The 9,994-nt window shown below is 27.6% G+C and overlaps 1 long non-coding RNA gene across 1 annotated transcript; it reads left to right on the forward strand.

The window, feature by feature from the left end:
- The first annotated feature begins 6,809 nt into the window (after positions 1-6,809).
- Positions 6,810-9,259, forward strand: LOC147803064 (uncharacterized). Its single transcript, XR_015429964.1, has 3 exons — positions 6,810-6,946; positions 7,049-7,159; positions 8,973-9,259. It is a non-coding gene; the product is annotated as an uncharacterized LOC147803064 (long non-coding RNA).
- The last annotated feature ends 735 nt before the right edge of the window (positions 9,260-9,994 follow it).

The raw sequence follows: 9,994 nt of genomic DNA on the forward strand, positions 1-9,994 counted from the left end.
AATATTATGGTTGCTTAACCGTATTAGGTGAAAACACTTTTTCTTTAGAAATTTTTGGTTTGGATTAAAAAGCTCTTTTTTTTTCCTCTGAACAGTTCAAAACAACAACGTGTTCAGATGCAACTTCAAAAGCACGGTTAGCATTAAAAAGCTTACCTGCTTATTGTTTTATGATGATAACCACTGTTATTTAAATGTGTATGTCTATTATTGTTATATATTTAATATATTTTGAGATAATAAGTTCTATGAAAGGTTACTAATCTATTTTTCTACAAAAAAATATATACATAAATTGATATACGCAACTTAACAATAGAAAGAATACAGTTTTCATAAGTATATTTTGTGGATTCTCACTTGGATAATAATGCAAAATTTTGAATGAAATACAATTTAAATATTCATTAAAAATCAACATTTTCAATAAGTTCGTAATATTTTTTTTCTATAAATTCATAATATGCCTACATTCACAAAACTTTATGAAGATAGTTCAATATAGCTTTAATCCTCTACAAAAAAAGTATATCAAATTTTATACGAAGCTTAAAATAAAACATGAAAATGTATCCTAAAATAAGTTTCAACTAATAATGCCTGCAGTAATTTCCATAAAATAATCGAATGTAAGCTGTTTATAAGCAAATATTAAAAGAAAATCAACACTCTTCGTCTATATGTTTAATACCTCCATAAATTTTTAATTTTCATAAAGCTAATAGCTAAATCATTTTATATAACTCTCAGAATCTAAGGCTCTGATTAAGTTTGGGTAATATCTTATGTTGTTTTTGAAAGATTTCGTCGCAAATATTTTGCCAGTAAAACCAACAAGAATGCAAAACAAAAATATTGCCTTCGAATTTATGGAAAAGTTAATGTTTACTCTGAGTACAATTATCTTACTATAAAAGATTAAAAAGAACTCTCCTTAGTTGATAGAATGTTCGATTTCTTAGAAAGAAAACATTAATGTAGATTAAATTGAAGAGTTTAAAAGAAATTTTGTCAGACGTTGAATCTTTTTATACTCTTTAATTTTTTGTTTTTCAAATAAGGAATTTTTTCTCATATTTTTATACAAATTGAAGTAGTTTTATAAAATGAAGAAATACATATTTTCGACTTATGCATCATAAAATCATCTTCTTTGCCGCAAAAGAAACACGAATTAGCAATTCTTCTAAGTTCTAAAGGAAAAAATAAATGAATAATAAATCAAAAAATATTTTTTTCGGAATTAATTTCATTCTGACAACTCATCAATTTTAAATTAATATAAAAGTAGTATTTATTTGTAACATTCGAAAATAATTTTAAGTTTACACAATTTCTATAAATGGGAAAGTGCTTCAAAAGTAATCAATAAATCGATTAACGAAAAAAAAGTAAAATGATGAAATTTAATGTTTACTACCTATGAAGTTAAGTTTTATTCTCGCGTATTTTCACACCAGCTATGCTGTTTTAAATATATCACGCTTTTAACTTAAACTTTAAAGCATTGTTTTTAAACTAAGCAGTTAGCAGGATTGAACATTTTGTGGACAAATTTGACATTTTTTATTTAATTAGCGCGGTCTAAAATAAATCAAAAAACTTTCTGTTCCGTTTTAAAGTATTTAAGTCAGAAACTCTATCTGTTTGCAAATTGTTTTGGAAATTTAAAAATATGTTGAGAAAAATAATTGTTTTTCAGTAGTAATTTTTTCCTGATATGAAACTGTATAAAAATATTTTTTATTTTAGTCTCTATGATCTGATCCTTGATTGCAGCTAAAATCAAACGGTAAAAAATTCTTTTGATGTTTTAAATTGTCCAGAATTTGTTTTTGAATTATATTTTTTATCTGTCAATATGATAGTTATGAATTAGAAGCTTTATTTTGGTAATAATGATAAAAACCTTTAAAAAATAAGTAAAATGCAACAATTAGAAATGCATATTGTTACAAAATATATCTTTCTATGAACAGTTTTAGTAAAAAAAAAGTTCAAATATGCTTTTAGTTTTATGTTGCTTAAAAAAATCATGTGCTGCTTAAAATACTTAAGTGCGGAGACACTGCGTTTCAGGGTCTTGGTACTTTAAAAATTATGTCCAACTGCAATTTAATACTTACACATAAAGAAAAGAAATAATAAATTTTAAATATTCGACTACCAAAATTATTTTTTTAAAAACTTTTCATGAAAATCGTTTTTGGTATTTTAAATTTAGAAAGGGTATTTCAGCCCTTAAGCCTAGTTTTTAATATAAATGTGCATTTTTTGCTCTTAAACTTTCTGAGTTACAAATTTTAAAAAAATACCCCAATTTTTAGGGTTTATTTTTGACAAGAAAAAACACAATTACTACTGTTTTGCTTTTGTATTAAAACTTAAACGTTTCTGCATGAAATAATATATGCAATTATTGAAATTTTTTCTTGCTTTTAAATATGTAATTATTGCAGAGTTCTTACTATTTTTTGAATAAATGCGTGCGCATTTTAATTTTTTTTTCCTTTTGAAGTAATTCTAAGAAATCAATCCCAATTGAAACTTTAAAAAAATTCCCATCTGGATACGATGGAGAAAGCCGAACTTCCTGAGGTATGTTTAAAGTGACTAGATTTAAAATCGAGCTTTCAAGAGCAAATGCTAAATTTCAACTTCGATTTATCTTGAATTCAATGGAACGCCCACACCAATCCTACTCAGATGGAAAATATATTTGGCTGGAAATATATTCGGATGGGATATATATTCAGATGGAAAATATATGTATATATAGGTATATATATATATCTATATATACATATAAACGTATATATACATATATACGTATATATATGCGTATATATATATATATATATATTATATATATATATATATATATATATATATATATATATATATATATATATATATATATATATATATATATATATATATATATATATATATATATATATATATATATATATATATATATATATATATATATATATATATATATATATATATATATATATATATATATATATATATATATATATATATATATATATATATATATATATATATATATATATATATATATATATATAGTTTTATTGTTTGATTTATTATTTAAAAATAATATTAAAACGAGATATATAAATAATACAGGATAATAACTCTAAATATGCAATAAATAAATAATTTATAACATATGAATTTTTTTCTGTTTGCCACCAAAGATAGCTGCATATCTCATTAAAGACCATAACAAGAAAAACCATGTCAAGTTATTTTCCTCTTCAAGGAGAATTCTCGAAGCAAAAAGACAACAAATATTTTTATGACATATAGAGAAACTATTGAATCTTCAGATTTCTGCATTCAAATACTAAAATAAACACTAGCTTTTAATGTAAAAGTTTTTAATATCATTAAATTAAAAGGGAATACTAAGATTTATAAGCTTAACTAACTTGAAATTATTTAGCCTAGGGATAAAAGTAACTGAAATAATATACATTTTCAGAATGGAGAAATATAAAATTAAATAATCCATAACTATTGGTTAAGTAAATTCTTGTTAGGAGAAGCTAGTAAACGAAAATTTTAAAAACCATTTAAACATTTTTAATTACTTTTGTTACCTAACCGAACTGCAATTTTTCAAACCAATTTCGTCTCGAATTCTTTCCCTCGTAATTAAAAATATTCTAAAGCTTTTAAACTTTCATTACGTTAAAGTTGAAAATGCACGAACTCTTAATTATACTTACACACATTTTATTAATTTCTTTACGAACATTATGATTTTATTCTACCCTTTATTATTTTGCTAATAACTATTTAAATTGTTCTAAAAGTATTCTATTTATATTTTTAGTTTATTTTTATTTTATTTCACCATTTATTAGATGTAACAAGAATTGCCTGCTTCTCAATAAAAAATAATAGAAAATAAGAATTTTGATAGGAAAAAAATGGCATTTGTTATCATACATATTTATCAAAATTCACTTGAATATGCCATCTACCGGGGAGGATATTTTCAGACTACTACTTATTAAAGTTTCATTTAGTTTTATCAGAGTCATTGATAGAGTAGGACGCCTTTTTTTAGCAGCAAATAGGAATCAAAATTTCCCTAAGGAAAAGACTGAAGAACCTGAAAAAACGACCCAGAACATTGGTAAATCATTTTAAAACAGAACGCGCCCAACATTTGAAGAAAAATTTCTCAATAATTTTTTTCCTTTCTATTAACAACAAAATAATTTTGAATATATTAACCTTATTGCGTAATTAAAATTTGTCTAATTTTTAAAGATATACTCAATTACTTTAAAGATACTTGAGTAATTTGTGCTTACTATTTAAATGCATCTTCAGTTATATATATATATATACTAGCTGTACCCTGCGTGCGTTGCAACGCTTTCAGTTTGAATTTAAATTTTGTATTTAAGTGTGTAAATGAGATTTGTGGATTTGTGATTATGATTTGAATAGAGAATTTTATTTAATGGTGAAAAAACCAGTGATAGTCTCAACAGTTAATTCTCCAGGATATCGTTAGTGCATTTTCAAACAGACATGTATGGTGATGCACACCGACCATGAAACATATTTTGGATGATGATCTGAAATAATTCTGGATCAATGGCGTCATAAATATTTCTGCTGATATGAGCTGACCAATTTGTCCTGGTGTGAGTTTTTCAATAAGCCAAATCATGTGGCAATTCTCTTTTTCTGCCGTTCAATAAAATGCATCAAACACCGTGTCTCTCTAAAAACATGACTTTTCGCAATAAAACCAAGTTTAGAGCTTAATATTTGTTTTAACTCACGTGTGATAATGTATCATGAAGATCCGTTGATGTTTGCCCAAGTTACTAAAGCTCTTTAATTTTAGCTCAAGCAGGATTGCATGTGGATGTAATAAATAACTCTAGCTGTCCATATGCGCACCGATACTTGTAGCAGCACGGAATGAAGTCATTTGGAAACACGAATGTACTGACCTATATTCGCCAAGAAAAGTTTCTATTGATTTGCTTGACCCGATAACAACGTTGATAATGGCTCGGCTGGCGACGTTAAATCTGGTAGTTACACTTTGCCTCCAGAACAGCAAATTCCAGCTGTTTCATTCTTAAATTTGAGAGCACTACAAAACATACATAATTGATACATTTTTCCGATGATGACGCTTGGGTGAAAGACTATAGTTGGTTGTCGGATCATAGTGAAATGCACTGAGATTCAAATCAGAGTATTGGCAGCGTCTGAATAGCGAAGTGCGTTCTTGATTGATTTTTATTCTTGCATCCCGTTGCTCTGATGTTTCCGACGAACGGGCTTGATAAGTGCGTAGTTGATTTGTTAACAGTCTTCTTTCCCGTTGCTCTGATGTTTCCAAGGAACAGGCTTGAGTAGTGCGTAGTTGATTTGTTAACAGTCTTCTTTCCTGTTTTTCAGACGTTTCTAAGGAACGGGCTAAAGCATTGTGTTCTCGATTAGTTTCAAGTCTTTCTTCCCGTTGCTCCGATTTTTCTGAAACACGGTTAGTTCTCTTCTTAAGTGCTTGAGATGTTGATCGACCAAGAGCGATTCGTTTAGGCGGCATATTTTTGCAAATATTCTCTTTCAAACAAAAAGAAATGTAGAAGTTGACAGTGGTCGCAAGTTTGCTATTCGAAAATTCACGTATTTATTTTAAATAATAAAAAAGCAATAAAAATGAAATAATTTAAATAAGAAATATAATAATGATAAAATTTAAAACAAAAATCTATTTTTGATAAAAATATACTTGTGGGTGCCCCTTGACGAAATTGGTAACTTATGTTTATCACCATTCCTGTTTGCGCGGAACACCGCGGTAACAGGAATGGCTGCCAAAACATAATGATATTTTAATAATACATTGGAAAATTTCAGCAAGACATCGGCCAAAACTTTATAAAATTGCAATGAACCCAATGTAAGCAAAATTAATAAACCCAATAAAATGCATTTTGAATCGAAATAAAAATTAATGGAGTAAGCACAGAAAGAAAAGGAAAAAAAAACATCTCACTTATTCATCAAGCTTGAATTTCCTCAGTTTTAGGTGCACAGAATTCTCTAATAACAGTTAGATACTGTCTAAATTTATCATGAATAGAATCTGTGTTCCTCCATCGCCACATAAATTCGGCGAAATACGAATTGAAAATGGCGTCTGTGGTATCGGAATGGCGGTGACATTTTTTTCTAAAGTCCTTTTTTTATGACTGCCCACATACCTTCGATCCTATTGATCAGAAGCAAAAGTAACCTAACCAGCCGGTATCCAACATAGAACTAACGGACTTCTGAAATTACATATACCGTTGAGCATTTAAAAATATCGCTGAAATTTAAACGAATCAGAATCACGATTGGGATTCAACATCGGCCAGCTTGGAGATCAACCGTTATCACAACTTGGTGAGAGTCAAGGGGCACCCTCAAATATAGTCTACTCCTATTTTTTAAATGAAATAATTAAAATGAATGTGAATTCGCAAACTTTGTAATAATAAACAATCTAATAGTTTTCAAATGACAACTGTCAGCAATGAAAAATTGCATACTGAATTGAGCTAAAATTGCATACTAAATATAAATAATTATTAAAAGCGTGCTAGATGAATAAAATTTGCTTTTGCCTTGATTTTTATTAAACAGTTTTCACAATTCGCGATCGCAACGCTCGAGCAAAGATTGTATAAGTGTAAAGATGGGAAACTCGCGAAAGTCGTAACAAAATTTGGCACAATGCCAGCGCTTCGTGTACGGCGGAGAAGTTTATTTCCAGGGGCACAGTGCAGCGCATGCGCATTATCATCCTTAGTTTTGGAAGGAGAGTTTGGAGAGAGAAGCACATGAGAAATCAATCAATGGCGGACGTTAATTTGACAATTATCCCTAACAAGTAAGTGCGCTTTGTATAACCTATCTTCTGTTGATTTTTTTCTCCTTGTTTTCAATTTTGATAAAGATTCTAATCCTCTTTTTTTCTTTCAATATTTTTCAGTGATTCTTCTGTGCGCAAAGCAAAGAATTATGATAGATGTGCTTACTGCAATGTAAATAGAGCGGGTTATCCAAATTTGAAATTGTTTCGCTTTCCTCAAAATATCGAAATGTAAGTAAATAGTTAAGCATTTTCGAAGATTTCGGTAAATTATTTTTCAATGATTGATTATATGAAGCTATTAGATAAGACTGACTTAGAATTGTAACTAAATGTGTGACTAATTTATAGTGTCTGACTTTAATTTAATTTCATTTGGTTTTTAAATTCTGTATAATTCCATAAGTGCGTTTATCTTTTTCGATCGGAATTAAATATTTACAAATGAAATTTATGTATATAACTAAGTAAAAATTTAAATGTTTTTCAAGAAATGTGAAAAAGATCTATAAATTTGACATTTTAAATTTTTGAAAGTTCATTACATATATGAAATTATTTAAATAGTGTTAAGTGTAAAAATTGTTACTTTTTATTCATATAATATTTATAAGAGTGGTTTATAGTAGATATATATATTTTATTTGTCTGTTAGCTCTAAATGTCCAGCAAACAGTACCGTCTTTACTTATAGGCACACAGGGCAATGCCCGGGGACCCCATTTTCTCAGGGGGCCCTAGAGAATCGTACTTTTTTGAAAAATTGCATTAAACAGAATTTAAGACTAAAAACATTACCTTATATATTTTTAAAAAAAATTTATAGAGTATGCATATTTTTTCTACAAATGGTGATTGATTATCAAACACCAATAATTGGAGTAGTTTATCACCAAGAAAACTTAAAAAGTCAACCGAAAACTATTTTTCTTATTTTATTATATGAGGATTACAACTGGTTAGCGTATCAATTTTTTTTAAACTATGCATAGTTTAAAAGTACTTTATTTGAGTTTTTGTGGTAATCAAAATTAGTTAAAATTAATGCATTATACAGTCCCTGGTCAAATTATTAGACGCACTATAAGATTCTAGGTAAAATCTTAATTACTCAGGTGATACTACACAGCTTTATTGTATTTACGCTACTGAAACCGGTTTGTACTTGTTTACGTTTGTGTATCAATTGGTTAAATTAGGCGATATGTAATATAAATTCGACAAAATGTAATAAAAATACAGATTATTTATTGTATCAGGTACTATATTATAATATTATAATAATTAGGTCAAATTAATAGACGCACTGTAGTTTTTTAATAATGACATGATTTGCACGAGTTTACATACTATACTTTTATAATTAAACATACGCGTCAATTTATTAATATAATGTATTTAATTATAAAAGTATTAATATACATGTTAATACTTTTATAATTAAACATACAAATAGATTTTTATTCAGGAGATTTTTCATTCACCTCCTATTTGTATTTACTTTTAACGCATTTCATTTTATTGTTAACCAACTGATACACTAACGTAAAGAAGTGAAAACCGGTTTCAGCTACGTAAAAACAATAAAGCTGTATAGTATTACCTGATAATTATAATTTTACATAGAATCTTAAAGTGCGTCAAATAATTTGGCCAGGGACTGTATCTTAAAAATGATTTATTTTTTGTATGTGAAGTTTTTTAGTTTGTTTTTAAGCATTACGACACATTACAGGTCTAAAATATTTTTGTGCCCTGGGCCCCTGCATGCTATGAAGATGATACTGCCAGTAAAACAAAAATTTAATTGATTTTGTTATTTAATCCCCCAATGAATTGTTTTGTTATTAAATTTCCTTTCTAAATATTTTCCTTAAACACTGCCTGCTTTTTTAAAACTGTTTAATAAAATATTAATACTTAAGAAAAATAATACATATAATTTATTAATGCCATACATTTTAAGTTCCGTTCTCGAATTAGACAGCATTCTTATGTCATATTAGCACTTTAATCTTACTGTGTAATTTTTTTTTTATATTAGGTGCACGAAATGATTAGAGGCCAGCAAAATTGTATCGTTACGGAATGTTGATACTGACAGACTGACTACATAACTGATGTAGATTGTGTTCAAGACATTCTAAAATTAAAGATTATGTATCAAAAATAATGCAGACTTGTTCCTAGTGCAGTTCCAATGAACCAATATTGCATCTTTTTAATTTATGTTATTTTATTTCATAAACTTGCTCAAATATTTATTTATTGTATAAAATGTATACAATTTTATTTGTGTAATTTTTATTTTATTGAAAAGTATATTCTTAAAATATATAACCAAAAAGAATATTTTTAAATACGTTTAATAAAGATAAAACAAATTCTGCAACAAGTGTCTTGTTTATTTCTTTAAAACTCTAAGTATATATATAATTGAAAATTTTTATTTTTATATCGCACATTTCTTATACATATACACACATGGAAAAATTAACAAAGCGAAAAAGCTTTTTTTTCCAAGGGGAAATAAATTTTACTCAATTTTTAAAGTTTTAATGAATTTTTATCTTTTAATATAAATTACTTTTGTTAAATAAATATTTACTACTTTAAAATAAATTAAAATCCTGCTAAATTTGTGAACTGAAAAAGAATTTAAAAGCAAAATCGAATCCGATTATAATTAACAGAGAAAATATGAGTGCATTGGGTGAAAATCAAATGATCTGCTCCCGTTCTTCAATCGCTTTTGACGGTGGCTTTCCTGCATTACACCTTCAGCGCCCAAGTTGGGGGAAAGATCCTTACGACTTAACATTGATAGTATAGGAAGTTTCCCTTCTTTACGCGAAGCGTATAAGTTCTTTGGCTCGAGTACGCCGTCTAGCGGGAGCCCGTAAATATCGGACATTAATTTATCACGTTTTCATTTAGTTCCATCAAAGTCATTGACTGAATCAGACGCCATTTTTTAGCAGCAAATAAGAAACAAAATTTCCCTAAGGAAAAGGCCGAAGAATTTGAAAAAAATCTCTAGAATATTAGTAAATCTTTCAGGAACAG

Source organism: Parasteatoda tepidariorum, chromosome 10, assembly GCF_982258835.1.
Source record: "Parasteatoda tepidariorum strain Cologne lab strain chromosome 10, Ptep-v5.0, whole genome shotgun sequence".
In the NCBI taxonomy this organism is placed as follows: Eukaryota; Metazoa; Arthropoda; class Arachnida; order Araneae; family Theridiidae; genus Parasteatoda; species Parasteatoda tepidariorum.